Below are 6,494 nucleotides of genomic sequence, written 5' to 3'. Positions count from 1 at the left end.
TTAATTCCCGGTATTGTTCTTTCTCGGGAGGGAAGAGCAACCTTTCTCCCATCTTTGTGAGTGTTTCTGTGGAAGAGGTTACAGCAGGCCTATTCTTCATCCTCTTCCAGTTCCTCTGTCAAGGCTGTGATCGCCAAGAGATTATCTTCTTTCCTTATCTGATCTATCAAGTTTTTGGGTTTTTTTTCCTCCTTTCTTCAGTCTTTTCCTAAAGAGAAAGACACTGTACTGGGTTTCCCCGCCTTGTAAAAGAAAATAATACTTTTTCATGAATGGTTGTGGTACTAAACTTAGTATTTATAAATTGTTTTACAAAGCCTCAGTAAAAGGTAATATATACATACTAGGGTTTGAAAGCAATAAGGGTAGTATATAACTTCACATTTTTTCTGTATCTTCTATATATTTACAGTAAGGTTTTTTTGGTGCCATTTAATATTTATTTATTTTTAGCATTTTTCTATATTGACTGAGTATGAACATGACTTTAAAATGGGGCTATGGTTGTGTTGTGAAACTGTCATCTGCTTCAAATCTCAAAGTATGACATTATTACAGGAAGTAAAAACACAGGCAGCATCAGAAAAGCATTTTGTGTGCCTCATTAGTCAGAAACGTCTGCCAAAACCTTGCCCTCTTGTGCTAATAGCTGCCTTTTCCTGCTGCTGGCCTCCTAAGTCACTAGCATTCGGGGCTGGAGTTGCCACTGTAGATGTGTTTTTTACTGGCGCCAGCCTACCGCTTACTACCACGTTGGACTTCAGTTTGTTTCTATTGGATTCAAGAGATGCTATGGAAGCTCTCCAGTGGCTAATTTAACACCTTTAAACTTGTAGCGCTGTTAAGCAAAGCTGTGTAATACAAGGAGGATATATTTTGTGTGTGTATGTATATGCATGTGTGCATTTTTATATTCTAAAGTTGAAATCAGATTCCAAATGCTGTGTACTCTTTATTAAAATGTGTTCTTTTCCATCAATGCTATTATAGAATTCATATGAAATATATACATTTAAGATCATACCTGAACCAAATAATACTCATTTGAAAACAGCCAATTTAGGAAAAAAAAAGCAGGTTAGCCATATTGAAGGTGTGACGTCTATAAATGTGGTTATGCTCCAAATGGAATATTCATGTGTTCCTCTAAAAGATTGGTACTTTATGCCTGTGTAATCTTCACTTGTTTGCAGTTAATAAACATACATGCATATGTGATTTAATCACTACATCAACTGATAATATATGAATCAATACATCAACTGCAAACCTTTTTTAAAGTGCAGTGAAGCAAAAATAGAGGTAGTTCATTGGAAATTATTACATTTTATACAAAGGAAGGAGAAAAATTGTTAAATCATATTCTAGCTATGTATCCAGAAGGTAAATACTTGGCCTTACTCAACAAGCAACAGCTAAAAGACAATATTATACTCTAGTCACAATATTGAGTCATCAGTTAGAGCATCGCTAGTTAAAATTGTCTCCTTTTTCCTCCCAAGAAAGGAGAGAGCTGACTGACGTATAATGTTTGTTTGGTTTATGGCATTATATTTTTAGTTTTCATTTAGTTTTGCCTCCATGTTTTTAATAGAAACCAAATTAATTTAGGCTGTGACTGAATTTTTTTCTTAACAAAGAATTCCACTGATACAGTTTAAGATTTGTCATCACAGAGTTTGGTAGAAAAGAGCAGCTCCCAAATATGCCCAGTGAGAGAGATACTTGCATATATTTGTGTGTGTACATGAACATACGTATAAAAATAAGAAAACACATAAAAATTCAATATATATAAATAGACTGTAAGAATAAAGTCTTGGATATGGGATTATTTTGAACCATTATAACTGAAAGTTTATGTGCTTTGTGTGTAAGTCTCATTGGTTGATAGAGCCCAGGTGCAAATAAAATCTTCTCCATCAGGAGCTGTAATTTTCTGTTACTTTATACTACAACAGAGAAGGGTCCATATGCAGCTGTTTTTTGTCTCTTCTGTCGCCCTCTTTTCTCCTTTTTGTTCAATCTCAACTGCTAAGTAAGCGTTAGAAAAAAGCGAATGATTACAAAAATAAGAAGAGTTTTAAACAGCAAAAGAAACCTTCTGTTATGTAGCAGTTTCTTCACACACCTGACCAAACTCTTAAAATCATAGAAAGCAGATGTTAAACCATAACCAAAATACAGTTTTTACTCTTCCTTCTTTACGTTACAATTACCATTTAAACTTTAGTTCAACAACTTGCAATGTCAGACCTCCAATCCTTGATACAGTGACCCCTAATAAACATTTGTGCTGATCAGTGGAGGAGCTGAAGGTATGTAGTATGCAGTAGCTTAACTCTCTATTTCTATGAATTTTGTGAATTAACATCCACTATATCTCCCTACCCTCTCAGAACAACTCTTCATTTAGTGACACTTTCAGTCTGACAGTCAAAATTCTGCTGGTTGATCTCTTTGTCCCTGGGTACCAGATCAGTGAGGCTGTCACCACCTCGAAATTTCATATCTCTCCATGCTTCTGTCCAGGAGGATTTAAGTTGTGCTTTGGAGTGCTGGGGGAAAATTTGTTAGTGAGAAGTGGTGGGGAGTTCGTGTTGGTATAGTGCTTTTCTGCTTTTGGTAATTGTTTTTTACAGTGCATTGAAAATATATTGTGCTTTTAGCATTTAAAATACGGGTAGAAAAATTTTCTCGTTATAAATATTAAATTTGTAGTTGATTATTTTAACTGTGAAAAGCTGATTAGCTCTCTTGTTGCCAAGATTTTTGGTTGACATGTCAAATTTCTTCTTTTCTTTAAGAAAGAAGGCAATATCTTTGCTTTAGAGAATGTACATATGAAATGTGATTTGAAAAATGAACAGTTTTACAGGAAATTAAATTTGGCTTGAATTCAGTTCTCCTATCCAAAACTGATGCAGTAATGATGAATGGCAATTTCAGAATACGGTTGTGCCACCCTAAAACAAGTGTAGTTAATATATTTACAAAGTATGTTACTGATAATGTACGTGATACAGATTTTAGTATGATTGTATATGTAAGTAGCTGCAGATATTCAGGTGCCTGAATATGTAACAGCTACAGCTTTTTTGGTTGCATACTCATTTAAAGCTTGTTCCTGCACGTTTTAGGATTTTGATAATGGTCAGGGTAAGCAGTGGCCAGGAGTTTGGGTATTCCCTTACCTTGTGTTGGGTGCCTTGCTTGACACACCTGATCTGGTCCCAGAGGTGTGGAAGGCCAGACAGTTCCTGAACCAACACTTTTCATTTAAATGGCCACCAGAGGTTGCTGCAGAACGGCAGACGCAGCTGCTGATAGATTTTGAATTCAAAGCTGAATCCTGAACTTAGCAACAAGTCACACAGTTTAGGTTCTGACATGATTATATTCCTTTCAAATGGAGTTGAAGCAGAAGTGAACCCTGACTTCTTGTATATGTGTGGTGGGTTGACCTTGGCTGGACGTCAGGTGCCCACCAAGCTGCTCTATCACTCCCCTCCCCAGCAGGATATGGGGCGGGGAGAAAATAAGATGGAAAAAACCTCGTGGGTTAAGATAAAGGCAGTTTAATAAAGCAAAGGCCGTGCGCAGAAGCAGAGGAAAACAAAAGATTTATTCTCTACTTCCCTTCAGCAGGCAATGTCCAGCCACTTCCTGGGAAGTAGGGCTTCAGTACACGTAGCAGTTGCTCCGGAGGACAAATGTCGCAACAACGGATGCCCACCCCCTTCTCCTTTCTCTTAGCTTTTATTGCTGAGCAGATGTCACATGGTATGGAATATCCCTTTGGTCAGTTTGGGTCAGCTGTCCTGGCTGTGCCCCCTCCCAAGATCTTGCCCACCCCCAGCCTACTGGTGAGGGGGGAATGTTGGAGAGACAGCCTTGATGCTGTGCAAGCGCTGCTCGGCAGTAGCCAAAGCACTGGTGTGTTACCAACACCTTTCTGGCTACCAATACAAAGCACAGCACTATGAGGGCTGCTATGGGGAAAATTAACTCCATCTCAGCCAGACCCAATATGTTTATTTCATTATACTAAAATGTACTTCTCTGTGTGCCAGTATAATTGTGGGGACAAAAATGCATTGGTTCAGCATCCGTGTTTCTGTAACTTTGCGTGAAAGAGGTTCTTACAGTGAAAATTAATTTTTCTAGTGTGTACTTCGACAGCGCTTGAAACTTTGCTTTGTTACAAATGTAAAAACATTTTTTAGGAATTTTTAAAAATCAAATGCTGTTCTTCATTATGTATTACTCATGTTTATATTTTTGATCAGCTCAATAACTGTGTACATTATGGGAAAAACTAGCTTCACATTTATACACATGTAACAATTCTTAAATGGTTCAGTATGCGTTAGAAACAAGAAAATTAAATCAAGAAGTAAACCTAAAAACTATGGGGGAAAAAGATCACCTGAAAGAATATACTGAAGAGGATAAGTGGTAGGAATTGTGTGGCATATTTGTAATAATGTAGCATCACACATAAATATATGCTACTTCAGTCTTTTCAGAAAGTATGCTGTGGCAAAAGTACACCAGACTTTCTGATGCGTAGTATTGAGCACTTTCATTGTTTGTTTAGAATGTAATAATACTTCAAGCACCTTTATTTTTTAACTTAATGTCTGTCTCTAAGTCTGTAAACCTGTCCTTATGTGAGTTAAAATTATGTTTTTGTGTCTAGGACTTGCATGCTCAATTATGCTAAGTGAATTTCTGTGTTTGGAAAGCAATAGGAAAATGCACTTTCTAATTAAGCACAGTTTCCATATACTCCCTCAGAAGAATGAAAGCTATGATTTTTCTAAATATCGGTTACAGCTAATAAGTTACTCTGTGTGTATGTGTAAAACAAGTAGGATAGTGTGTAAAGAATTCAGCAGCAGTCTGTCAAAGCTATGATTTTACACTAAGTGAAGATACAAGTGCTTCATGCAGATCAAGTCAAAGAAATGCTTATAAAACCTTTAATGCCACATCATCACTTACGATGCATATGGAAAAAAAAAAGGAAGAAAATATTTAAAGCATATTTTATCCAAGAAGTTAGATGGAAAAAGTTCAGATGGAGCTTTAGAAAACCAAGAAATGAGAAGTAATTTCTCTGTAACTAAAATTTAATTACTGAGTCACCACCCTTAGATCGTCCTGGGGCTTAGAAGCTAGTGCCTGGTTGCATTTGGAAAGAGGCTATTCCTTTTTTCATCTTACGCTCTGCTACCCATACTACAGGGCTGCAAACCAGTCAGTCTGCTGACATTCAGCATACAAAGAATGTCACACAAGAAGCAGTGTCCGTGTGAAACTTGAGAATGTGTAGTTTCTGAGGATGGAAAGTCTATAGAAACGTGTTAGGAACAGGACTGCTTTTCTCATTCCTTCTTAAGATATAACAATGGGATTTTGAAAATTGGAGTAATTCCTTGGATAGATAACTATTTATAGGAAGTTTGCTCTTAATTGCAGTTTGTGGGTTTAAAAGAGTTGGGCTGGAGCTCAGGGACATCTTGTTCAAGGGCAAGAGAGCTTAGTCCTGTCTTCAGCACTCATGTAGGAAACACTCATATTCTGCTTCCCAGATATGGCAGTAATAGGAAGGAGAGGCATCTATTTGGTTCGAATTTTTTTATTTAGAAGTCAAATGTCTTCCTCTTAAAAATTTGAGGGCAAGAATCACTAGTGCATTATTTTCAGTAGAATAGAATACACAGTTTTTGTGGTTTCATAGATCATATAAAAGACCACTTTGTCTCTAGGAGAGCTCTTAGAAATCTAAGCTACACACTTAGCAAAAAGAGGTCCCAGCATCTGTGTTCGTGGGCTGTTAACTTACTGTTTCTAAAGACATGGCAAACGTTTTGTATCAAATCTCTCAAAATAGAATTAGATATCTCCAGAAAGAGTTCTGTGAATGTGTAACAGTTGTTTCAGGGTGTCACCAGACAGGTAATAATCCCAGTAATTCATCTCTTCATTTCACATGCAAAAAAAAGTGTTTCTAAATAACCTAAAATAAAGGAGAGAAAAATCAAAGTTTTGGTGTGTAGATATATAAAATTATATATGTACATACATGTATATTTCACATTTAAAATCTTTTGCACAGAAATGTGTACTAGCTGTGCCATTGGCTGGGACAAGGACAACAGAGCATACATACCACTGCATTTCATACCCTGGTAGTAGAATTTTCTTAGTTGTATGCATTCTTGAGTTACATGCTTGTCTTTCAGCTAGCTAATTAACAGCCACTTTTGTCTATATTTAAGGTAATAGTAGCGAAGCTTCCATTAACTGAAGGTATGAGCCCTTTTAGCAGTTATTCCGCTGAGAAATCAGTAAATGTTTTTCTTAGCTGCTGCTTTATTCTTCAAATCGAGTCTTAGTGATGAACTGAAGGCCTTCCAGCAAAGAAACTTAGCATGTTGAAAAACCTGCATAATACAGACGAATGTGTGCACTCCAATACTACAAAC

The 6,494-nt window shown here is 36.8% G+C and overlaps 1 protein-coding gene across 1 annotated transcript in view; it reads left to right on the top strand.

The window, feature by feature from the left end:
* The window catches only part of HLCS (holocarboxylase synthetase (biotin-(proprionyl-CoA-carboxylase (ATP-hydrolysing)) ligase)), a 120,860-nt gene that overhangs the window by 36,201 nt on the left and 78,165 nt on the right, over window positions 1–6,494 (top strand). The gene's annotated exons all lie outside the window — the stretch shown is intronic.

The sequence above is a fragment of the Pygoscelis adeliae genome, unplaced genomic scaffold, assembly GCF_000699105.1.
Source record: "Pygoscelis adeliae isolate BGI_AS28 unplaced genomic scaffold, ASM69910v1 Scaffold154, whole genome shotgun sequence".
Lineage (NCBI taxonomy): Eukaryota > Metazoa > Chordata > Aves > Sphenisciformes > Spheniscidae > Pygoscelis > Pygoscelis adeliae.
Note: the sequence above shows the minus strand (reverse complement) of the source record. Positions and strands in the feature narration are given on the sequence as shown.